Here is a 27144-nt window from a genome sequence, read left to right on the forward strand (position 1 = left end):
CCTCCCACCAACCTGAAGTGGACAGACTCTGTAGAAATAAGACAGACCAGTCAGAGTCCGGTCCAGAACCACAACACATCATCTGGACCACATGGACTGGATTATTGAGCACATCTGGTTTCCATGTGTGAACAGTGTTTTCAGTCCCACTGACAGATTTTGTGTCCAAACGGACTCAGTTCATCCCTCATTCATTCAGTCAGTGAATTGAATGGCTCAGTCTGCTCCTGTTTGTCAGTGTTTCCTTCACTTGTGGATCTTTAAAGCCACACTTGTCCAAATGTCAGAAACAGCAGCTGAGCGTGCTCAGTGGAGCTTCTGTAATCCCATCATTCCTGAATCCTCTGCATTAGTTCCAGTTTGTTCAGATGAAAACCACCTGAACCAGGATGTTCAGCTTCAGCCCAGTTCACATCCCTCCTTTGTGCATTTCTTACCTGTGGAAGTGCTGTTGTTTTCAGACAGGAGCCCTGCAGGAAAAACACAAAGGACAGCCGTGAAAACAGGACAATATGGTGCCGGTCTTCTTCCAGTTGAGTGGACGCTGGTGTGACCTGCTGCTGCTGCTCACCAGCAATTTTACAGTGTTTTATCCTCCTCAGACCCAGCGATGGGTTTTCTGTCCACATTTGTGGACAAGAGTTTCACAACTTTATACAAAAAAAAGAAAAGAAAACTGTCCACCGCAAAGGACATTCCATCAAAATGTTAAAAACTGCATCTGAAAAAACTGTTGCATCATGATGTTTCCAACATAGGCACTGATTTAACAAACAACAAAAAAAGCTTGTACTTTGCTGACATTTCCTGGGTCTGAGGAGGTGAAATGGTTTTTATGCCCGAAGTGAACTGAGTAATTGTACGTATGTGAGAACCAAGCAACCATATCTCTTCTCACTAGTGCAACAGTTGCTTTTCCTGCACTTTGTTGTCAGAGGGCTAACACTAGCCTACCTATTGGATCACTTCACCCGGCTTCGCTGATCCACCTGTCGCTTCTGCCGCTATGTGGGCCTGTGAGTTCCATACCTGGTCTGAGATCAGCTGGCTGTTCCTGCGGACATATCACTGTCCCATGTCAGGTCTCTGACAGTACACAGCCGCCGAGCTCCTCTGGCTCCGCTGTCATCTGCTCGCACCTCCACCTCCAGTGTTGCGCCACCCCCCAGATGTTGCGCTTCTCCCCCAAAAGAGATACATCTATTGTGGATCCTGCAGGAGTTTCCAATACGGCAGCTCCAACACAATGAGGTCCCTCTGGTCCTGTCACATCTCTACTTGTTCTTTTCTCTCTCTCTCTTTCTCTCTCTCTCTCTCTCTCTCTCTCTCTCTCAGTCACACCTCCTCATCTCTCTCTGACACTTCCCCTAATTACTCAACTCTTTTCACCTCTGGGTCCCAGCTGCCGCTCATTAGGCCTGGGCCTATATAACCACTACCTTGAACGTGTATATTTCACCAGATTGTTCAACCTCGTTTACAACTCTCCAGTGTTTCCTGTCTGAACCTCCGATCCAGAACCTGTTTGTCCTGACCTGACCCACCTGCCCGGATTCCCTGAACCCCGCTCGTCTGACTACGCCAGCCTGTCTTCTGCCCCGGTATCGACCCGCCTTCTTCCGACCAAGTCTGTCTGTCTCTGCCCTGGATGACTCGACCCACCTTCAGTCTTCTGACCACGGCTCAACCTGCTCCCTCTGGTTCTGTCTGGATTCCCCGGTTCACAACCCCCGCCTGCCTTGACCTACCTCCTGTCTGTTCCTTGTCTGTTACTAGTTCGTCTGATAATAAATCTGTTAAAAGTCATAAATCTGAGGTGCTGCTTTTGGGTTCTCCATGTGCTTGTGTCAGTTCTGCTTCTCGTGACCAGGCTGACGACCACCGAGCGGTAGCCAGCCATGCTAGGTCTGACGTGGAACTTCCTGTCAAAATTTTAACTTTAATCATTACTGTCTAGGTTCTAATGCCACGTTTCCACTACATGGACCCAGCTCGACTTGGCTCGGCTCGGCTCAGGTACCAGGTCCTATTCCTGGAGATCGTTTCCATTACAGTGTACTACTGACTTTACAGTACCTGGACGTCATAGTGACACGGCATGTTACTTCCGTGTCATCTGCTCCAAGAGTTGCTGATAAACTTGCTCGTTGCGTGTTGTCTCGTCAAGCTCATGCTGAATTTTTACTTCTGAACCTCCTTGACAAACCATGGTGTAGTTTAACAGACTGTCATCATGTGGATTAACCTTCTGCTATATTTACTGTCAACTTCCGCATCTGTTTGTTGTAAAACAGTGGGTTACAGAGACAACTCTCTGACCAATCAGTGGTCTGCAGTGTTTACACGTCACGTTTTAGTATCTGGTCCCCAGTCCTGGAACCTCGGCGGAGGTGATACCAAAAAACTAGTACCGGTTACCAGATTCCAGGTCCTTTTTCGTAATGGAAACAAAAAAAGGCCGAGTCAAGTCAAGCCGAGTAGAGTCGAGTCGAGCCGAGCTGATACCACGTAGTGGAAACGCGGCAGAAGTAAACTTGGTATCAACTTAAACTAAGTCTTACAAAATACTGAGAACTCACACATAGAGTCAAGGAGGAGTTGAGACAGTCAGTCTTCAGAGCCAAACAGGTGTTTATTCGTAGAACACAAATGAAACACGTTGAGAGAAACCCCGGGGCTAACTCTGAAGAATATCCTCACGTCTCCAGCTTTTATACTTTTTGGGCTTGGTGGGATCTCCGCCCCAAGCCCTTCCCCTTATCTTATATCATTTGGGTGTTTACCACTGTTTTGTTCTAATTTCTGTTTTTTTATCGGTGTCCAGGTGTTCGTTCACAGGTTAAAAAAGAATTCCGGCTGGGCGGCTCCATCCAGATCCTGTTTCCAGTCTCTAGGTTTCGTCGTCTCAGCCATTACCCCGTTTTATTTTTACTGCTTGGATACATAGGTGCATAGATTACATGGTCAAGTGTACATGTTGCATTTCAAACATGCAATAGTCGTAGCACTTCCATAGTTCAACCATCCACCTGTGTACTGTCTCTTATCTGTGCCCCCCTGGTGCTTTCCCATACCCCGATATCTCCCTAGTCTTCCAACCTCGACCCAGGGAGGCTGGGTGTTTTCTCTGTCAGCATTTTAATTGAACAGTTTGAGACTTCGACATTCAGACTCAACAGGTCGACTAACGCTGGCACCAAGCACGACAACACCACTGTCAACTTTGGTCTCCTCAACATCCGCTCCCTCACGAGCAGAGGACATCTGATTCAGGACCTCCTCACTGACTGTAAGTTCCACTCCCTCTGTCTTACTGAAACCTGGCAACAGACCAATGACTTTTCGCAGCTAAATGAATCTACTCCTCCCGGGTTTGTTTACATCTGCTGTCCCCGTGGCAACAGTCGGGGAGGAGGTCTCACAATAATTCACCGCGAGAAGTGGAAGGTCCTACCTGTGTCTGTGCCTGCCTTCAGCTCCTTTGAATGGAATGTGTTCATGGTGCCTGTCCCCACTCCATAAACTGTCTCAACAGTCTATCACCCCCACCCACCCCCCACCCCCCAAGCACCACAGTGACTTTTTAAATAGTTTTACCACTTCACTCACCCACTTATCTACACTTTCACCTAATATAATACTGCTGGGGGACTTCAATGTCCACATGGACAATAGAAACTTACCCCTCACCACAGACTTCTCTTCCTGTTTGGACAGTTTTGAATTTCATCAAGCCATAGACTTTCCAACACATAAGAAAGGACAAACCCTGGATCTAGTCTGCTGTTCTGCCCCCCCCCCCCCCACCCAACTGTTCAGCAGATGAAGTTCACGTCTCCGATCACATCCTCCTCTCCTTCAACACCACACTCTGCCTCACCGCTCTCAAGTCATCACATCTCATCTCATTTCCAAATATCAAGGACATCGGTTTACTCACGCTCTCCTCCAACATCAACAACATTCTACTCCCAGACTCCCCCTCAACTCCTGATGAACTTGCTGCATTATACAATAATAATCTGACCCATATTCTCCATTCTCTTGCCCCACTGAAAATACGGTCTGTTTCCTTCTCCTCAACTGCCCCCGGTACACCCCCGAACTCCGACAAATGAAGGCTAAAGGTCGACAACTTGAGCAACTCCGCTGTTGTGAATAATTCAGAAGAAAAACACAAACTCAGGAATGCTTGTCTGGGAATATCTCCGTTTCTTTATTTGATGGGGGGGATTTATACAGGGGCATTTGCACATCATTACTAACATAAAAGGAATGAACCACTCGCTACATGATTAACTCTTTTGCCGAGTATGATGTTATGTTATTGATTACTTTGTTTTGAACATAGCTTCGGTGGGCACACCCTCTGTTTCCTGCTCCCACATCAAATTTCCACAGGTCATGGTCACCTGGACACACAAACATGATTTAACAGAAGTTACTCAACTTCATGAAATAACATACGCACACTTAAGACCTTATCAAATCCCACACAACAAAAAAACTGGTCTAACTATCCACATGGACATGCTCCAAACACACATACAGCACCAGAAGGACTCAGTTACTAAAACCAAATCCAACTACTGTTCTGCTTTAATCATCTCTTCAGAAGGAAACACCAAACACTGTTCACCCTGCTCAATTAAACTCTCCAGCCACCTGACTCCCAGCCCCCCCCACTTGTACTCATCGAGCGTCTGTCAATCTCTACTTCAGTTCTTTAATGAGACAATCCTCAACATCCACCTGCACCTCCGTCCAAACTCAGCGCCTGCCACTCCACCTGAACCACTCACCCTGCCACAGTCATTTTCCAGTTTTCAACTCCCTGACACCTCTGTAATCTTCAGCCTCATCAAAAACTCCAAACCCTCCACCTGTCACCTCGATCCACCCACCCACACACACACACCTCCGGTCAAATCCTTCCTCTCTCCATCTGCCATCACTCACTCTTCCCTGACCACTGGAACTGTTCCTCCACAATTCAAACTGCAGTCGTCACCCCCATCCTCAAAAAACCTGGTCTAGACCCCAACAATTTCAATAACCTCCACCCCATCTCTAACCTACCTTTCATTTCCAAAATTGTTGGAAAGATAGCCGCCACTTAACTCCACACATGTATTGACCAATAGTCTCCATGAGCCTTTCTGGTCTGGTTTTCACCCCCACCACAGCGCAGAAACTGCTGGAATCAGCAGCTGCTGTGACAAACAGGAAGTGGATCAGTAAAGGTGGTTCAGACTCTTCATGTACTGGTGTGTGTTGAGAGGAAACACAACATGTATGTGTTTGATCCTGATCCATAACTCCAACACAGACGAGTTAAAGACACAACCTGAGGCTGATGAAAGCACAACACACATTTGCACTGGTTTATCCCATGGTATCTATGACAGAAGTCAATAATGGACCCAGTCAGCAGCTCTTCCTTCTAAATCAGCTCTGACACTGTCACTGTTGGAACAGACAGGATTCATCAAACCAACATTTGACTGGATTCACACTGATCTGAGTTGGACCCTCAGGTACCATCATGACAGTCACATGACCATCAGCACACGCTAGGATTGATATCAGATGTACACATGACATGTCTGTAACCATGGAGATGAACCTGTCAAACAGCAGTTAACCCTTTCAGCTCCGTGTCTGTCCATCATTCCACCTACCTTGAATGGAAATGCAAAGGAAAACCAGGACGTATGGTGCGTGGTCCATGTCCAGTCAGACGCTCTTCTCTTCTTGGAGCTGATCTCAAGTTGATTGGCGGGTCATCCGGATCCACCGTGTGCTTTTAAAGGTGACAGAAGGAGGAACTGGGTGGTGTGTGGTTACCACGGAGATGGAAGACCACATCCTGTTTCCTGGTCCACATCACTGACTGTCTCTGGACAATGAAATGGACATAGTTGAAAGACGCTAGAAAAGTATAAAGCAAATTAGACTATTGGTATAATTATTGGACATTGTTGTGTTATTATCATTATTACAACAGTTATTACCCCATCCCCACCCCCCCACCTTCTCAGTCCCCTCTTCCCCTTTTCTCTATCGACCCTGATCAGTCTATATTGTTTAGTTGCTCTTAAAAATACAAAAGAATTCATTCATCTCTGATGTTTCCAGTGTGTTCAGTAAACGTCCAATGAAGAGACCATAATGCATCAGTGTCCAAGTAAAGACACATTAAAAGCAGCACCGACATATTTCCAGGGTGCAGTCGATAATGGTCTGCTTTCACATCCCTCAGTTCAGTTTCATCACATCTTCTGCAACATCTGTTTTACAGGAAGGTGTGACACAGAGGCTGTTAGACTCCACTCCGAAGATTCAGTTGGTATTCAGTCTGCCCTGCAGTCTGTAGTATTTAGTAGACCACCAAATATACTCCAGTAGTTTGTCCAAAATGTTCTTAAACTGCAACAATAATGTGTTCGTGGTGGTTCTTCTGGGTTCAACTGGACTGGTTTAGCTCTTTGGAAAACGTTTCATCTGTCGTCCAACAGACTTCTGAAGTTCTAATAAACCTGTGGGGAGTGGTCTTATAAACCTGTGGGGGAGTGGTCTTATAAACCTGTGGGGGGTGTGGTCTGTGCAGGTGTTAGTCCATATGCTAATGACCTTCAGTCAGGGCTGTCCAACCCTTGTTCTCCAGATCTACTGTCCTCTATGTTTTAGTGTGTGTCAGACCACTCCCCCATGGGTATATTTCTTCATTTATGCTCATTTCGTAGATGTAAACATTTTCATTACGGAATTTTTTCACTCAAAAATATAAGAAAAAACTTTGGAGTTGATATTATTTTTCAGTTCTTATCCTATTATTTATATTATTTCACTGGTCCGGCCCACTTTAGATCAAAATTTTATCAATGTCATTTTCCTTCGTTAGGTGTCTGATGCCTCAGATCATCACTGGACTAACTGTTGGGTTTGACATTTTGTTATAATTTTGTAGCCAATTCAAATCTTAATGATTATCTTCTAAAACCTCTTGTACTTTCTCAACAGATTTTAGACTGTTAGAATGTTAAGAATTATTTTAATATGACAGTGTTCACAATTTTCTCCTTTGCAGTATTATCTCTAGTTTCTGTATTCCTATAAACCCCAAATGGACTAGTTGATGTAGCTAAGCTAGGCTCATGGGATGATAAGGGGTCTGCCTCTGTGTCCAGCTTCTCCTGCAGTTCACACACACACACACACACACACACACACACACACACACACACCCCTTCAGATGGGCTCCTACTCCTCTTCCTGTTTAAGCTCAGCTGAAGAAAATCACCGACCAGTTCACTTCATTCCAAACCACTGTCCAAACACAGATCGAACTCACAGACTCACCAGTAATCGAGCCAACGCCCAATTTCCACAAACACTTCACCTACAAGGCACTTTAATGCACGCAATGTACTTTACACCCACACAAAGAACACAAGCGTCACAGAACATAGAACACAAACATTTATGTGCAGTTTGTCAAAGCAGCAGAACTCCTTAAAACGCAACAGTAACATATGAGGAACCTCTGAGACTTCCACTGTACTTTTGAACGTGTTTTCTAGAATTTGCACAGTATACATATACATATACATATACATATACATACACATATACATACACATACACATATACATACACATATACATATACATACACATATACATATACATATACATATACATATACATATACATATACATACACATACACATATACATATACATACACATATACATATACATACACATATACATACACATACACATATACATATACATACACATACACATATACATACACATATACATATACATACACATATACATACACATATACATACACATATACATATACATACACATACACATATACATATACATACACATATACATATACATACACATATACATACACATATACATACACATACACATATACATACACATATACATACACATACACATATACATACACATATACATACACATACACATATACATACACATATAAATATACATATACATATACATACACATATACAAACTCCTCCACTTTTCATCTCAGTATATTCACTCATACTCCAACACACCAACATATCCTGCATTCTCCTCTACTCACAGACTTTTTTTTTTTTACCCACACTCCTCTGTCCTCTGCTCACTCACTTTCCACACAATCACACACAAACATCCAATCCAATGGATTCATACAACAGCCATGTTACATGCAGGATTATTTTAACATCAAGCAGGTGTGAGCTAATATTCCAGCATACAATTCTAGGACAGATATAACATTATTCTAGAATATCCCATAAGGCGCCCACACAGAGGACTGCATGAATCTGCAGAGTCCTGAACTAACTCACTAAGGCTCACTACTTTCTTGTAAAATGGACAATGCACAATTAATTTACACAACTCCTTGCAAACAACAGATGAACTTTGAATATTTCAGACTCTGGTCCCTTTTTCTACCAGTTCCTACACCTTCTGTACAGTACTTACACCACAGGCTGGACTGTAGATAAGCAAAGGCATGACAGAGAACACTAGAACCATGACTCCAAATAATGCAGTGGACCGTATTCATAGATCCAATCCTGTCCCCAGGGCCGAGGACTGACACAGCACTCACACTCATTTACTTCTGCTCTGTCTCAACAAAACACTTTGTCCCTCATGGACGGCACATAAACTCTGAACTGCCAGTTCTTAACCCTTTCATGCATGAATATGAGAACCTTAATCAAGATTTTTTTCCTGAGTGTTTTTATTCATCTTTAGGCATGAAAAAAATAAAACACAATTTGATTGATTTTTTTTATGAACTTATTTTTCATGGAGTTACAAAAATGTCCACTCAGCTGGATACCATGAGTTTAATTTTAGAAGCAAAGAAACATGCATTTACTGATGTTCAGTGGGAAAACTATGAAGTAAAAACACTTTTAATGCTGCTAATCTGACGTTTTCTCACATTTTAACACACCTGCATGGAGATAATAGGCTAAAAATAACCTTTTTGTTTTAAAAGAAAACAAAAAAAAAACAAACAGAAAACTGTTAATTACAGTCTAATAATAACTGCCTTTTTTTTTTTTTACACTCAGACATGTTAGTGCAGATCAGGTTTATCTAGAACAGCACAGTTACAGTAATGGTATGAATGTCAGTGTATGGGATGATGCAGAAGTGTCCACTGTGAAGCTGATATGGAACTAAAACAACCAAACCCATGAATACACAAGAGAACACCTTTGAACAGCTGTCCACTGTAGTGACCACTATGCATGAAAGGGTTAAAAACCAGACCTGGGTCCATTTATGGAAGACACCCAGGGGTCCCAGGGCCTGTTGGTGAGTGCAGGTTCCCCAGATCACATCCAATCACTTTGCAGTTCTTTTTCCAACAGAGCCCAAATTCTCCTCACAGTAAGCTGTGATGAGACTGTGCACGTATTTGGATAGAAAGAAAGCTCTTACCTTTAGTTTGGGCCCAAACACAGCGTCACCACGACCCATCTGTGAATCCACCAAGGCCTCTGTCCAGCCCCACGGTGGGCACCAACTGTTGAGGCTCAAATAACGAAGAAACCACGACTTCAGGATGCTCTCAGGGAACATCTGCCTTTCTTTATTCAACAGCTTTTATACAGAGGCGTAGGCACATCCTTACTGCCAACGCTTTTGCCAAGTATAATGTTATGTTTTTAGTGACTTTGTTTTGAACATGGCTTTGGTTGGAACTCCCTCTTTCCTGCTCCCAGGTCAAATTTCCACACAGAGCTCTGGACACAAACAGGATTTAATAGAAGTTACTCAAGTTCATGAAATAAGATAAACACACTGAAGAATTCCCCTGATAACACCCTCTCTCTCTCTGCTCTCCCTCCCACCAGACTTTGAAAGGCAGGTTCTAATGGTAGCAAAGGCAGGTTCTAATGGTAGCAAAGGCAGGTTCTAATGGGATAAAAGGCAGGTTCTAATGTTATCAAATACAGGTTCCTTTCATCTTATGTGTGTTTGTTGTATGTTTTATATTTACTTCTTTTACTTTTACTTTACTTTTTTTTTTTTTAGCCACTTACAGGTAAGGAACCAAATATGGTAACTTCATTGACCTTGATTTTCTACATAACAAATTTGAAAAATGTCACAAAAGTTTCAGAGTATTTCTGTGAGTGAACTATAAAGGGTTAAGTCCAAACCAGTTCAGTCTTCATTGTTTCAGACGTCTCTGGACTTGAGTTCGTTCCTCAGTTGATTTGTCAGTGTCACATTTTAAGACGATCCCAGAAGTGAACGTTTGTGCAGGTTTATGTCGATGTGAAGACTTCCCACCCAGCAGTCTGTTGTGACACTGAGTACATGTACGTAGAGTCCACGCAGTCGTAAAAATTGAGCTTGGCGCAGACGTGTCCGATGGATGTGTGCTTTGGGTCCACATTGAGTCCACCTCGAGTACGTGTGGACATCAGCGAGTCAAGTCCATCAGACTCTGTGGGGGCCGAGTGCCCCACTGTTGAGCTGCTCATTTTCCCTTTCCCTACCTTCAGAAACTCTCATTTGAGGGGGCAGGACGTTTGTTTAAGGGGGCATTGACCCCTCTTGACTCCCCCTAGATCTGGGCCTGGATATATATATATATATATTTTATTATCTCCATGAAGTGAGTAATAACTAGTATTAGAGTATGATAAAATGTGAGAAAACAGCAGATCTATATTAAAAATATTATTTCATAGTTTTCACACAGTATATCACTTTCTGATGTTGCATTTTAATACACTTTTCTTTGCTTCAAAAATGACACATAACACATGGTGTGCAGCTATTTAACATTTTTGTAACTCCATGAAAAATAGGTTCATGAAAAAAAAATTCTATTGCATTGTTTTTTTATGCCTAAAGAGGAAAAAATCTTGACAATGGTTCTCCTAATTCATGCATGAAAGGGTTAAATGAAAAAGATAAATACAGGGTGTCCCATAAGTCTCCATACATAGGAGACATAATACATGCCATACATATAGGGTTCTAACATGTATTTCTTTATATTTCTTCTTTATAGTTCTTCAGCAGTGGAACGCATTGAAATGTGTTCCCGACAAAATGGCAGTCATATAGAGCATATTATATAAATAAAAATGGTTTATGTCAAGAAATGTTTATTTTTCCTATGTATGGAGACTTATGGGACACCCTGTATAAAGATGCTGTTGAACTCCATTGGAGCGATGGGCAAATAACAAACAATTTCCAACATTTGGTTTTTCCAGATGGAGGTGGAGCGCTGTCTACCACCATAGTCCAAATATTGAGTTGTGATGGACATTCAGAAGACCATAGTGTATTATTCACAACATTTTTAAACCTTTACAGACTCTTCATGCCACACGAATATGTGGATTATTATTTTGGAAGACACCACTTTCATTAGAATTTATCACTCATCTGTATAACGTTTTTTTTTTTTTTGGTGATGTTATTTTACTTTAAATTGCTTATTTATAATTAATTTGAGCATAGAGATGCTGCATGTATGCACTATATAAAAATGAATATCAGATTTTCATTCCTATCTACAGAGGGAGCAGGTGAACTTCATGGAGTCCACCATGTTTGTTCAGTCAGTTAGAACAGACTTCCTTTTCTTCTTTGATCATTTTGTAGCAGCTGATACTCGGTGTTTCAGTGCATCACAGATATATACTATGGACTGTAGAAAAGTGAAGCATTTTCAAGCTTCCATGACAAACCAAGGAGTTGAGCGGCAGAACAACTTCTGATGGATTCTTTACAGTGACGGGTAACTCCAGCTGTCAGTAACACATTGAACCCCCTCTGAAAACACTCCTGAGCAGCCAAACCTCCTGTACATTTTCTACATCTGTCTGCACACAGAGGACAGAGTAGGGAGAACAGATCTGGTTCATTCTGTCAGAACACTTGAATTACAATGCAGTGAAAGTGCTGAAAGTTCATTATGGAATGTTAACCCAGTGAAGGCCAAAAACTACAACATTACATCTTTATTATCCTCTTAAAGGTGTAGCAGCCAAAATAAGGGAGGAAAAAAGGCTATTTGAAAATATCCACCTTCTGTCTGCAGCTTTCACCACTTGGTCCAAATCAGAACACTTCATATAAATAAAGATGAACCTGATACTGTTTCAGTCTGTTTTATAATAATAATAATAATAATAATAATAATAATAATAATAATAATAATAATAATAATAATAATATTTCTTTATTTCTTTATTTCTTTATTTTTAACCTTTATTTAACCAGGAGGTCCCTTGAGATGAAATCTCTTTTTCAAGGGAGACCTGGAGACATAATGATAATAATAATAATAATAATAATAATAATAATAATAATAATAATAATAATAATAATTATTATTATTATTATTATTATTATTATTATTATTATTTTTATTTATTTATTTATTTATTTATTTATTTTTAACCTTTATTTAACCAGGAGGTCCCTTGAGATGAAATTTCTTTTTCGAGGGAGACCTGGAGACATAATGATAATAATAATAATAATAATAATAATAATAATAATAATAATAATAATAATAATAATAATAATAATAATAACAATGACAATAATAATAATAATCAAAACCACGAGCGGTGTAAAGGCCCTCACCCAGCCTCCTCCCCATGTGACCGCCGAGGACACCAACAGTGAGACGACACCGTATCGTGGGCTCGATCCGACATTCATGATATTATTGCAAAGTAGAAAATTGTGAACACTATCATATTAAAATAATTCTTAACATTCTAACAGTCTAAAATCTGTTGTGAAAGTACAAGAGGTTTTAAAAGATAATCATTAAGATTTGAATTGGCTACAAAATTATAACAAAATGTTAAACCCAACAGTTAGTCCAGTGATGATCTGAGGCATCAGACACCTAACAGAGAAAAATGACATTGACAGAAAACCCAGTGACATATATCAGGAAGCAGCTGAAAAAGTGGAAACAAGAGACTGAGGAGGACGTGGACAGAAGCCTCCTGCTGGTGACTGTGTTCAGAAATTCCACTGTTGGAGCTATGCCACCTCCAGTGAAAAGCAGATCGAAGGATGTTGTGGGGTTAACATCCAAGTCTCACAGAGAGTTTTATGAACATGTGAGTCATGTGGTGGAAAAGCATCGGAGGGAGGAGCAGAAACTTAAAGACCAAGAGAGAAAGATGCAGAGGAAAGTCACTCAGCTCCAGCTGAATGAGCGAACCAGCAAGAATAAGAAGAAGGATCCATCAGCTGTGCAACTGGTCAATCATCAACTGGTCTGTGGTAGAACATACTACTGTTTCATACTTGCACATGTTTCTGTTAAACATTGTCAATAAATCCATCCTTTACAGCCTAAAGAGATGTCCAGTCCTTTATCTAGTGAACACTGCTCTCTTTGTAAAATGTGTTGTTTTGCTTAAATACATAAATAGAAGTAGGAAACACACAAACAAACGGGCTGTTGATGTTTATTATAACAATGTATCAACTGAGTTTCATTTCACTGAGTCCATTTACATGCACACCAACACTCCAATCATTATCTGATTTCTGGAGTTATGAGATGATCCAACTGATCATGTAAACAGGATAATCTGATAGGTTTGATCTGATAATGGCACTTATCTGATTATGAGAAATCAAAAACACACCTAGATTTCTCCCCAATAGTCCAATGTCCTCATGCATGTATACAGGGCGATCAGATTTTTTTTTTTTTTTTTTTCACATCCGCACATGGGAAAAAAAAAACAAAACACTCTATATAAATGGAAGTTATGCAGCAACAACGTGAGCCTGAGGAAAAATGTAAAGAAACAATGAAATGAAATGAAGGATAGCAGCAACATGTGACCTGTTCTGTCGTCTTATGAGCTCTCACATTAGGACAGCTAACGCTGACACTGTAGGTGTTGCCATGAGCAACAAGACAAGACCGGATGTTTTGAAAATTACAGGAAGTGTACGTCTTACATCATAACATACGTAAGTACTCCAAAAGAAATCAAATAATGGACTGAAACATGTAAACCAGCGTTTTTTGATTAGTGCATTTCTGAAGTGCACGTAAACGCATCACATCTGATTACAGCAGTTATTGGATTACTCCCAGTTATTGGAGTTTTATGGTCATGTAAACGGGCTCTGAGCCTATGTCACCAGTTCACACACAAGGAAATGGAAGACTGATTTCATACTAAACTGGGCGTTTATTTTGTGTAGTGACTGACAGAACACCTAACTGTCTTCAGTTGTCTGAGTCAGAAAACCTTCTTCCAGCAAATTCTCATTGCAAATGTGCATTTACACTGTTAAGGCACAGGGGGTTTGAACAAAAAATCCTAAGACAATATGAGTCATTACCCTCGGCCACACTGGCTGCAGGGTATTGTCATCAGTTGGTCGTCCGTCTGTCCATCTGTCTGTCAACACTTTGGCATGCACTGATAAGTCAGGCCACTGGGTGGCAGTAGTGTGCCCGATAAGTCAGACCGAGGGTTTTCAAGTGCCAACGTTATGTTTTTCCATGTATTTAGGTTGAATCATGTGAATCTGTTGACACTTTGTTCGTGTTGGGAAATGGCTGTTGTTTGGACAAGCATAATTATGGTTGCAGACAGATGAAAAATGGCAGAAGTCCTCAGATAATGAATAAAATTGTTACAAGTTACTAGCTCTGAAAGGTGTTCCATTCTAGAGCAACAGCTCTGCTGAGCCAGTTCCAGTTAAGTGAAATTAATGAGCCAGTGAAACTAACGATCATCTGGAAGGGAAGAGAAACTCAGTGATGTGTGTGAAATGATGTCTGTAATTATAAGTTGTAAGCACTGACGGTGAAAAATGTGACATAAAACCAACACTTATACCACTACGTCCATTCAGAACACATTTCTACACTGCTCCGCTATCAAACAGAAGAAAGAGTTTCTGACAAAAACAACAGTAAAATCTATTTATATATATTTTATAACAAAGTAAAGTGATGTTTTTAGGTTTGTTTGGTGTGCCGCTCCACTGGCCCCCATTACATTTAAGATGCATTCTCAGCAGAACAAATCATTGGCACAAAAGTGTGGTACAAATATTCAATTAGAAATATTCATTTAGACAGAACATATTCTGAAAAGCCGAGAGAACATCATGAGCAGATTATGATGCAAGGGCATTTATGACCTTGTGTTTATATTTTATTTTGAAAGCTGTAAAAGGTTTGAGAAAGTCAGCTTCTGTGTTTATGTACAGCTTCCACCTCTCCAACAAGTGTTAAGAAAATATCTACAAGTAAGTACAAATATATATGCAGTACTAATTATGTATTTAAAGTAAGCAAGATAGGTTTAAATTATACTTAATCTTATATATTTTGAGATTTGTGAAGTTCATTTGAAAAGAAACCATCCCAACATTGTACATGTAATGTATGCTTGTTGTTGCTGTTCATTTTTCCACCAATTCAGTGAATGTAGTTTTCCTTCTCTCAGCAGGAAAAACACAGGTGATCATACTAGCACTGACAATGACTCTACTGCATTTCAGTGACAGCCACACCATGCCAGAGAACCACTATGTACAAACCAAAACCTCCAGTCAAAAAGAAAAAAAAAAAATGTGTGTTGGAGATTTCTTAATTCTCTCAGTCTTGCTTTAAGTCTGGTCTTACAACAACAGCAGTGCCCTTTCAATGTGCATTTACAAAGGTTTTTGTTTGTGTTTTTGTGATCCTGAATATGGACCTGGGAATTCAAAGTTCATTCCTCTCTTCCTAAACTTAAAGCTTCATGGAAGCTGATAATAGGGTTGTTGCTGACCTCTAGTGGTTGAAGTCACTTTGATGCAGGGTACAAACCTTCTCCAAGTGGTTCTCACTGCAGCAAGGCCACTACAAACCACAACTGAACCATCATCACTGACAACTGTTAAAGACCACCACCAGTACAACCATCTGTCATAATTATAAGACTGTGAATTTGTATTTATGAGGTCTTCTCTAGTAGATCTGAGGTTACTCATACTGGAAAAGTAAGGTATACAGTATGGGATTAATGCTTAACTGACGCTGTGGGTGATATTTCGGAGAGAAAGAAATGCATGTTTTTTTACTGTTATACACTATCATGTCCTATTTTATCTGACCTTCAACATGATCACTTAAACATGATGATACCATGACACCTGTGTGTTTTCTGCCTCACCAAGTTAAAGCATCAACTGTGAAAAAGGTCTGTGTTCAGTTTACACAGCTGGAAAACGGAGGCATGAGCCAAAATCTATGACTCATCGATTATAAGTAGTTTATTGAGGATGTGAGATCACTGCACTAAAGATTTGAACCCATTTAAGGGAGTGAATATCAGGTGAATTCTTTTCTAATGTACAGGTGAGCATATTGTGCACACTTTGCGCGTCATAATATAAAAGGTCATATTATTTTTCAAAATATGTATCAGGTTAGAATTCAAAAGTTGTTCATTTTTGCATGGTTTTTAAATTCCCAGTGACTAAAATCAGCGCATTGTAAACAATGGGAAATTACTACACTAGCACCTTTCTTCAAAGTGAGTAAAAAATGCACATTGATGCATTTTAGTATTTAACATTTGACCTACCACACAAAATAATAAAGCATATTAGCCAGTGTTGTTGTTAATCATTGCTATATGCCAGGCTACAAAAAAAGGAGAAGAAATCCAATTTCTATAAAGTATATTGGGGGAAAAAAGGGTTTTTTACCTTAAAAAAAATATACCGTACTTTCCGGACTATAAGCTGCTACTTTTTTCTCGTTTTGAACCCTGCAGCTTATACAGCGATGCAGCTCGAGTATAGATTTATACAGGCTAACGGCCTCCAGGGGGCGCTCTAGCAGGAAGTGCAAAAATGAGACAGAGAGATGGAAGAGTTTTAAGTTTTACGTTTAACAATCATTTTGCGTGTCATGCACAAACCCTCATCATGGAAAACACACGAAGAAATCCATATTTCGCAGCTTTTAAGTGAAAAGCAATTGATGTGTCTGTCTAAGAAGGAAATAGAGCTGCAGCACGGAAGTGCCATTGAGCAACAACGGAGGAGAGACGTAGAAGGAGTGTGACAGCGCCTTTGAGGATGTTCAACTCCAACACTGAAGAAGACGACTGCAGTGGTTTAATGAGCAGAAGGAAGATGAAGAAGGAGATCAATGACTTTTCTGGGTTTTTGAACCAGCCTGTTCCTGCCGTTTTACTGCTGTGTTAAAGGCACTGTTTGGAAAAAAGCAGTGAAGGTATGGAAATAAATATTTAAATCATCTTTCTGTTTACCATCTTTCTGTGTAAATATCTCATGTCACAACGTGGACACCTGTGGTTTATAGTCAGGTGAGACTTAAAGTCAGCTGTGGCTTATGTTCAGGTGTGGCTTATAGCCTGGAAAGTACAGTAGTTGTTTTACATTACAAACATGGCATTTAAAGGGTTAAAAAAATCAGCCATTAAGAATTTGATATTAGTGTTTATAGTTCAAGTGGATGAAATACAAAGAAAAGTTAAAAAGTTAAAAACCAACTGTATGAAGAACATTTTGGCATTACCACAGCACTGCACAGATGACGTACTCAGGAAGGGCCTGTCTGGGCAGGATACCGGAGGGTTAATGGGACAAAGACCCTGATGATTATGGTATTAAAACTGACTGAGTGTTAGAGACACAGGATTATTAAAGATCTTATTCATACTTAAAGGTTAGGAGGAAAAATGGTCCTGGGCTCATGTTCTTTTATCATTTGATCATATTTGTGACTCTGACTGAAATATAATGATGATGTGCCTCTAGTGACCATTTTCCTCAGGGGAAAGCTGCCTTCTCTGCATCATTTTTGTCGATGAGTCAACATGTGTTTCCATCTTTCAGATTCACCTACAGAGAAGATCCAAACTTTGGTCCATTCTTGGTGAGTGTGAATGGTTTGGCTGGAAATGATAAAGACCAGACCTACTGGAAGCTGCTGGTTAAGTCAGCAGACGGTGGAACTACTCCACTTGAAGTTGGTGAGTCAACACTGTTAGTCTGTCTTTTATTGTCATTTGACTAAAATTAAAAGATAATAAAATACATGAATGTGATTTGCAGGCATTGGATGTTATATTCCCAAAGTGAATGAACAAGTCATCCTGAAATTTACAAAGTGGTGAAGATTCAGAAGCCAGTGTACATCGACATGGAATCAGAGGAACAGTGGGGACAAACCGACCATGGATTTCACCAGTGACGCTCTGTCTATGTTGATTAATGACAATATCTGAATAAAAAAACTTTGTCTGTGTGGACTTTGCTGGTTAAAGATGCCATATTGCCATATCCATACCAGAGGCTGAAGACAGTCAACCCACTAAATACATCACATGGGTGCATAAAACATCATTTCATGTGGAATCTGAGTGTGTGGAGTATTTACTGATTTGTTCTTCCCTTCCAGAGACTTATTGGTTTCAGTTCATTTCAGTTCTCTATCAACTAATACAAATCAAATGAAAAAGTTCCAACAATGCTAACGATATAATGACACTTTTCTGCTGTCTGCAACAGAAATGACACTGCAATGTGTATTTAACAACGCAATTATATTCATAGGCACTGAAAGCATTTGCTTCAGTTTAAGGAAAGACAACAGGGCTTGGTTTAATAAAGAGAAGGCTGCAAAGATGTGATTGAAAACACTTCTTGGTTAACTACTGGACGTTCAATCCAAACAACAATCATTTCCAAATCCGAACTAAAGAATCTATAGATTCACAAGATTCAACCTAAAAACTTCCAAATACATACAGATGTTTAGCAAATGACTCATATTTTCTGGGGACTTATTGTTAAATTCACTAATGCCTCAACAGTGTGAATATTTCTAAAATATCGGCAAAGGGAACATTTCAAGGTGTAAATTTCCTGTGTGAAGGATTTCTGACTCTGAGAACTGAAGACACTCAGGTGTTCTGTGAGTCACTACACAAAATAAATGCCCAGTATATGAAATCAGTCATCAAGCAGGAAATACCAGATGAAAGTTGAAGGCCAAAGATGATCCTCAGAAATTCAAGCTGCTGCACCTGCAATAATTCTCCATTTCCTTGTGTGTGAACTGGTGACATGGACTCATTGAAATGAAACTCAACCACAATGATGACGTTCATGACTGTATCATTGATGCATTTTTACAATAAACGTCAGCAGTCTGTGTGTTTGTGTGTTTTCGACATTAAAATGCAGAATGCATTTAGGTAAAAACAACACATTTTTACAAAGAGAGCAGTGTTCAATAGATAAAGAACCGAACATCTCTTTAAGCTGTAAAGGATGGATTTATTGTATTATTGATTGTCATTGTTTAACAGAAACATGTGCAAGAATGAAACAGTCGTATGTTCTACCACAGTCCAATTGATTAGTAGAAATAATGGATTAATGACATTCCCATAAAGACTGAGTGAAGACAAAATGTGTAAGAGAAAAAAAAACAATCACCATAGAATACAGATGCCATGATATTTTCCATGAGTCTTTGTGTGGTTAATGCATGGAAGCAAATGTGTGCCGTCAGATACTGAATGGTTGTATTTGCAATAATTTTTTTTGGAATAGTTGTATTTCGTAATTTGAATTTTTTTATAGTTGATTTTTTTAATAGTTCTATTTAATCATTTGAATTTTTTTATAGTTGAATGTTTTTTTTGAATGGTTGTATTTCACACTTTGAATTTTTTATAGTTAAATTTTTTTGAATAGTTGAATTTTTACACATAGTTTCATAATCTGAATTCAATTATTAAAAAAAAAGTTTTTTAATTCCATAATCTCAAATTTCAAAGTCAATCTAAAAAAATTCAGTATATCACAGACATCTCGACCAGGCAAAACCAATGGAGTACTGAGCCACTTGATCTAACTTTCACCCAATCATACGTCGTGCCGAAGATCACATGACGCTCAGGTAGCGGTGCAGGCGCGGTGATTCACACATGAAATGGTTGAATATTAATAACCCATGAATTTCACAAAATCACCCCCGATTTTGCCTAAAAAAACTCTTAGTTTCACCATTATATCCTGCCTGTATATGTGTGTGTGTGTGTGTGTGTGTGTGTGTGTGGCGTGTGTATGTGTGTGTGTGTGTGTATGTGTGTGTGTGTGTGTGTGTGTGTGTGTGTGTATGTGTGTATGTGTGTGTGTATTTGTTATTGGGTCATGTGACCCTCCTCCTCTGCTCTTCATCCTCCTCCTCATCTTCAGTGGGAGCTCGAGTCCTCTGAAAGAAGCCAAACTACACACACAACAACAACAACAACAACAACAACAACACTAAACAACAACACAACACCTCTTGAACAACTGGAACTCTATTAATGGGATGTTTCTTCCTGAACTGTGACTGTGTTTGACTCCGCCTTCATTTGGCTCCGCCTCACATAGACCTGGAACAAACATGGCAGCAGACATGTCCAGTTCAGACTCCTGTGTGTGAGACTCAGTCTGAAGTCCAATGGATCCACTGAGGACAGATGTGAACGTACCTTATAGTAGAAGAAGAAGAAGAAGAAGAAGAGGCAAAGAACACATATGAGCAGAGCCAGGACGATGAGCACCACTCTGACGGTCAGAGGAGTCTGAAACACAAGAGAAACAACCTTTAAAACAACGCCCATGGAACATGTGTTTGAAGACAACAAAGAAATACTGAAGGAAGGAAGGAAGGAAGGAAGGAAGGAAGGAAGGACAAGTGACCAAAGAAGGAAGACCAGAGCAAAGGGAAGGACTCCAGAGGCAGAACACTCTAGTCCAGTGTTTCCAACCAGTGTGCCGTGGCACATTAGTGTGCCGTAAGAAACCATCAGGTGTGCCGTGGAAGATGATCCAATTGGACCTGACTGGTACTGGAAGAACAGTGGGATATAGATCCATACGACTGCACGCACTAATGATCCACTCAACCACAACAGTCTCCTGTTTCCCTTTGCAAAAAGAAAAAGAAAAGTGAAAGTGAACCAGCCCCGATGCACTGCGCTCTGCTGATAAAGCCCCCCCTCACTAGTGACACGCAGATTAGTGAGTTACCCACAAACCTCAAGTATCAGGTTGGGGCAGGGGGAAATGCCTCCTATACTATTACACAATGGACTTCAATCTGGGGGTTCGTCTGAGGGGTCACTGACGAACCACTCTCAGCTTTCTTGTTCCAAACGCTCTGTGACAGTGTGCCCCCCCCCCCCCCCCGAAAAAAGAAAGAGACTCAGAGCTGTTGAGGAAGATTTGTGTGTGTCTTTCTTCAATTCCTGCAAGAATATGAGCTTTGTGTTCAACTAAACAGGCCCAGGTTTCACACTGAGTGAGTACATTGAGACTAGATTTGTATTCGGCCTGATCACAACCCAGGGTACCAGAAAGGGTGCACATATAGATAAAAAATAATAATGCTCTGTCAAAAAATCAGACAGGCCATTTTATTTGTCTGATATTTCTCTTTTAAAGTCCAAACTATTTTTGTATTATTTGTATTATGGTGCAGGCTTGTACTCCTGTCAAATCAGAAATTCTTGGGTGTACGGACACTCCAGCCTAATAGCCTCCATATTTAACACCTACAAAGATATACAAATGTTTCAGCACTCAGGAGAATCATGCATTGTTTATTGCATAGATGTCGTGTCCAAAGCATGCCTGCTGAAAAATTCCATATATTGACAGAAACAATAAAATTAGACCCACATATTTTGATATGGTGTACGGACACTACTTGGTGTACGGACTCTACAAGATTGGAATGGAAATCTGTCTGAGCACATGGTCACATCTCTGTTAGATCTGTAACTAAGTCTTCCTGGTGCAGGAGTAAATAAACATTTGTGAACAAGTTAGAACAATATATCTATAAGGAATATACACCATATTATTGATGGAAGTATATTGGTGTACGGACACTACATGAATTTGGGTGAACAACGCATCATTGAAAACATGCGGTTCGACGTAAACATCCATTTGACACATTGTTCCCAAATTTTCTGCAGCCAGGGAGCAGACCAAAATCTGTCTAGTTGTGCATATTTAGTCATAATAATACTGAAATAACAGGTTCCCATTCTATTATTACAATTAAAGGGCTGTAAAAGAAGGGTTTTCAGAACAAAATGGTTGATTGTCTTAATACTGAAAATAAGAATTGATAAACAGCTGTTCAACAAAAATGATCAATAAATGAAAAGCACTGTGATGTGTGTATTTTGTAATAAAAAAGACACAGGAGTTGAGTAGTAATTATTTATAGTGTTACAAAACATTATGTACAATAATTTTGCTCTCTTCTAACAATAAAATTTTGCACATGTTTTCACGCTCATGGGGTCGCCATTTTGTCAGTTTTTATCTGATTTTCTTCAAATTTGGAGGATTGCAAGATCTAGTAATAAGATGGCCAAAGAAACCTTTTGGGAGTGGTTTTGGGGGGATCTTTTTGCAATAGTGATTAATAACTGCTGCAAATATACTTGTACACCTTGATTGTGATCAATAAATTATTATATTTTGTGAGAAGATCAAATTTTTCAAAATGGAATTAGCAAAAAACCTGGCCTGATTGAGAAAAACAGATGTCATTTTTGGATTTAGCGGTGCAAAATGGTCCTAATTCAGTTGAAAAAACCTAGACAACTTACAAAAAACATTTTTTTGTAACCCAGTGTACTAATTAATACCAAAATAAGATTGGTAAACACACTTTATGAAACTTGTGACTTGATTCCTGTTAGGTACAATGGTGTATTCACCGCAGATGTAGCAGAATATGTCAGGCTTATTTTTGCAAGATCTTCTAGTCGGAGCCATTTCATTCACCTGTAATATTAAAAAAAACATTAATCATAAATTGGCAAAAGTAAAATCTTCAGAACTCGTTTATTGCAAGAAATATGAAAGAATTTTGTGTCATATGATGTGAAAATGCCCATAAATGTAAGCAAAAATGTTAAAAAGCCAATATGTAGCATAGTTGAGAAAGTTGACCTGATTGAGCAAAATTAACGTGATTTTTGGATTCAGCACACCAAAATTATCCTAAATCAGCTCAAAAAACTTAAACAATGAATTTGTTGTTGACCAGTGTTACACTTCAGTAAATATACTTTCTGTGACATTTTTGTTTGGTGGCATGCCTTGCGATTTTTCTAACGTAAAATATGTGCCGTGGCTCAAAAAAGGTTTGGAAACACTGCTCTGGTCCACACCACAAGAACAGGTCAGGTGTTGATTACAGAGCACCCAGCGGATCATGGTGGAACAGTCTGTAGAGTGGAACCTGCCTGTATTCGTCAACTTCAACCACTGTCAAAAAGCATTTGATAACAGAAACCGCTCCAACACTCTGGAAACTCATGAGACACTACGGAAGACCTGAGAAACTAGTCAACGTTGTGAAGGCCAAGGACCAGGAACCAACTGCACAGAAAGGACAACGGTCACAACCTGTCCACGTACAGACAGGAGGAGCACATTCTGTTCATCCTGGCAGTTGATTGGATCATGAAGGAACCGACCAAAGGAAGACAACATGGACTCCAGTGGACACTCTGGTAACAAATGGATGACCTAGACTTTGTGGACGGTCTTGCCCGACTGTCTCATACACATGTACAGATGCAAACAGAGACAGATGAACTGAACCTACAGCCCACACATACATCCAGGAAAGTCCAGAGTTCTTCAGTTGGACCACGGGGGTCAAACATGCGTCCCGGGGGCCAAATGTGTCCCATCAAAGGTTCCAATCCGACCCCTGGGATGAATTTGCAAAGTGCAAAAATTCCACAGTCCAGGCTGTGGAACTCATTTTAGTTGCGGTTCCACATACAGACCAATATGATCTACAGCCAAATAATAACAGCAGAAGAACCGACAAAAAAGAATGACTCCAGATTTTCGACTGGGTTTGATTTGAAAATAATATTACATTAGGCCTGTAAATAATGACAACTTCAAATTTTTGTCTCTGTTTTAGTGCAAAAAATAACAAATTTTGAAAATACTTACATTTACAAACTATCCTGTAACAATAAAATGTGATTAACCTGAACAAATATGAACAATCTGAAATGTCTATAGAAAATTCAGCCCAATTTGAACTCTTTTCTGTCTGTTCCGCAGTGTTTAGTGTCTTCGTAGATCTGATCCATAATGCACATGGACAAACAAGAAGTGGAGGCAGAATATTGTTAAAATTGCACTTATTTTTCTTTAGAAATTTCAGTTTTTTTCAGGTTATTTACATTTTTTTTGTTTGGATAGTTTATAAAAGTAAGTATTTTCATCATTTAATTGGGTTTTTTACACTAAAACACAGACATAAATTTGCTGTTGTCATTATTTATGGGTTATTCTGTTATTATTTTATTGGTCCGACCCACTGGAGATCAAATTGAGCTGAATGTGGAACCTGAAAGAACATGAGTTTGAGAGCCCTGAGTTAGACAAAACATTAAGTAATCCTGTCACAGTGGATAAAAGATCCCTGGAAGACTGGAACCTTTGGAGTATCATCGACAAACAAGGCAGAGCAGAAGCTGAAATAAAAGCAAGAATCAGTAAAGCAAGAACAGCATTCAGCCACTGGACACAAGTTTGGAAAGACACAAAGACCTCCCAACGCACACAGATACAGCTGTAAATTCAGATGTGAAATCACTTCTGTTCTGTGGCTGTGAAACATGGAAGACACAACGACAGTCCTGGACAAAGTCCAGACTGTCACCGACCGATGCATGAGAACAATCCTGAAGATCAAATGGAAACACAAGGAGACAAATGAAGAAGTGTGGGACAGAAGTGGACCGAATCCAACAGAAGAAGAAAACAGACTGATGGTAGACGGAGCTCACAAGGATGGACCAACAGAAAGGTGGAGTTCACCTGGACGAGGCCTATACCCTACCAGGGGTCAAAGGTCATGGTGGTGACCTCATCTATGGAACCAGTGAATGGACCCTAGACCTGATCCACTGAACCAAGCCCACATTAGAACACTGACCCCACAGGACTGGACTGGAGGCACTAGGCATGATGGGTAATCACTGCCCCCACAGGACTGGACTGGAGGCCTGTTCCTCCCTTCAACTCTGCACATGTGAGTTCATCCACCCACTGTCCATGACACACACACATGTACAGATGCACCTTGAACTGGGGGGGGGGCTTAATATCAAATACCACATTAGCCCTGATTTTCTGATACAACAAGATGTTCTAAGCACTCCTGTGTAATTTTTTTTTTTTTTTTTTAATTTTCATCCAACCCCCCCCCCCCAAATATTACTTTTTGAACTCTGAAAATCTCACCTTTCACCGCTTCTCCACTCTTTTGTCCAGTGCAGTGTATAAATATGTTCATGATGGTCATTTAATGATCTTGTCAGTGCCATATTGTATCGTAAGAGTACTTTGTACAATGAAAAGTCTAATGTCAAGGTCATGTTGGAGGTTAAAGGTCACCAAAATGCCTAGTTTTTTCAAAAATTCATACCATTCTGACATTTTATCAAATCTGTCCTCAGTTCTCTTCCCTCTGGTTTCCTGGTGGGATCCCCCAGGCCTTTGGCCCTTTAAAGACACATTAAGGACTAAAGATTAAAACATGGACATTCCATTTGAATTTGCCACCATTAGTGTGGCGGGAAACACTGACACTTCAGTCATTCATTTTCTGAACCCGCTTTATCCTCACTCGGTCTCTTGGAGCCTATCCCAGCGACTTATGGGTGAAGGCGGGGTTCACCCTGGACATGTGACCAGTTCATCACAGGACTGAACATATAGAGACAAACAATCACTGTCACATTCACACCTATGGGGGATTTAGATTAACCCACTGACCTATCAGTGCATGTGTTTGGATGGTGGGAGGAGCCAGAGTACCCAGAGAGAACCCACGCAGACACAGGGAGAACATGCAAACTCCACACAGAAAGGTCCCACCCCCATGGACTAAAGGTCCCCCCCCTATGGACTGGTGCTGGAATGGAACCCAGGACCTTCTGTCTGTGAGGCACCAGGTCTATCCACTGCACCAACAGGACATATACATGTAAATGTCAAAGTCATGTGAAACTACCGTTTGTTCTTTTTGACATGTCACTGTGGAGAATACATGAGTAAAGAGTTGTGTTGAATGTGTCTTATTGAATGGAAGTTGTTTGTGGTCAGTAGATGTGTTCTGAGAAGAGAACCTGAGCCCAACATTTGGAAGAACCCACATTAACAGCTTCATTCCATCAAATATGCATTTTGGACCATTTGGGTGACCTTTGACCTATAACTTGACCTTGACTCTACACCTTTTGTAGTGCAAAGCACTCTGAAGACATGACATGTCTCACAAAAAAACATTTAAAGGCCCAGAATGAGCAGATTGCTACATTGTACTTTATCAAAAGTGAAGAAGGTTTGAAAGTTGCCAAAAACCCCACGTTTTCAGGGTTGAAGAAGTGATTTTCGGGGTAAGGGGTGGGGGGTTTGGGCTTGATTTGAAATGTTTTCACATTTTTGTATTCCCAAGACATGGGAGCATTAGAAAATCTGGGCTAAAGTTAAATCTGAAAATTTTCCTGAAATAAGCCCCCCCCCACTTGAACTGTGGACACTAACTGGGCTTCACATTTAACTGGATGGACTGGGTTTAAACCTGGGTTTAAACTCAACTGTGCTTTGAACTGAGCTCAGATTAAAGGAGTGTTTGTTGGTTCAGCCCAGTCTCTGACAGGTTCAACTGGACCGGCTTTACCTGATCTCAGTTCTACCGACGTGGTTCTGCTCACACCTGTTCACTCTGCTCACTGGGAACGTTATGGAACATGGTCATGTGACTGTTACTGATGTATTGTGGGTGTTTTGTGTGCATTTGTCCTGACATTACCTCCGACAGTGAGATAGAGGGTGGGGCTCTGAGACGACGAGAAGCTGTGGTTATAAACATGTACGTGATAAACACACGTGTAGTCCCGTTGGTGGGTGTGGCCTACGGCAGACAACAGGAAGTGAGCGGAGTGATTGACAGCCGGCAGGGTGAGGT

The 27144-nt window shown here is 40.3% G+C and overlaps 1 long non-coding RNA gene across 1 annotated transcript; it reads right to left on the reverse strand.

Moving 5' to 3' along the window:
• LOC115418567 (uncharacterized) lies at window positions 1-9680 on the reverse strand. The gene is made up of 4 exons (XR_003935321.1): window positions 9507-9680; window positions 5682-5899; window positions 438-470; window positions 1-28 (listed from the first exon to the last, which is right to left on the reverse strand). It is a non-coding gene; the product is annotated as an uncharacterized LOC115418567 (long non-coding RNA).
• Between the last annotated feature and the right edge of the window lie 17464 nt (window positions 9681-27144).

This window comes from Sphaeramia orbicularis, chromosome 4 (genome assembly GCF_902148855.1).
Source record: "Sphaeramia orbicularis chromosome 4, fSphaOr1.1, whole genome shotgun sequence".
In the NCBI taxonomy this organism is placed as follows: Eukaryota; Metazoa; Chordata; class Actinopteri; order Kurtiformes; family Apogonidae; genus Sphaeramia; species Sphaeramia orbicularis.